We start from the raw sequence: 221 nt of genomic DNA, 5'->3' as shown, positions 1-221 counted from the left end.
CAGAAGAGGGCACCAGACCCCATTACAGATGGTTGTGAGCCACCACGTGGTTGCTGGGAATCGAACTCAGGACCTTTGGAAGAGCAGGCAATGCTCTTAACCTCTGAGCCATCTCTCCAGCCCTCCCCTAAGTAATCTTTTAATTTGTTTTGTTTGTGGATGATTCTGAAATGTATTTTTGTCCAGTTAGATATAGTGCTAAGTAATGATTCCATGCTTAT

The sequence above is a fragment of the Microtus ochrogaster genome, chromosome 21 (assembly GCF_000317375.1).
Source record: "Microtus ochrogaster isolate Prairie Vole_2 chromosome 21, MicOch1.0, whole genome shotgun sequence".
NCBI classification, from domain to species: domain Eukaryota; kingdom Metazoa; phylum Chordata; class Mammalia; order Rodentia; family Cricetidae; genus Microtus; species Microtus ochrogaster.
This window is presented reverse-complemented; position numbering follows the sequence as displayed.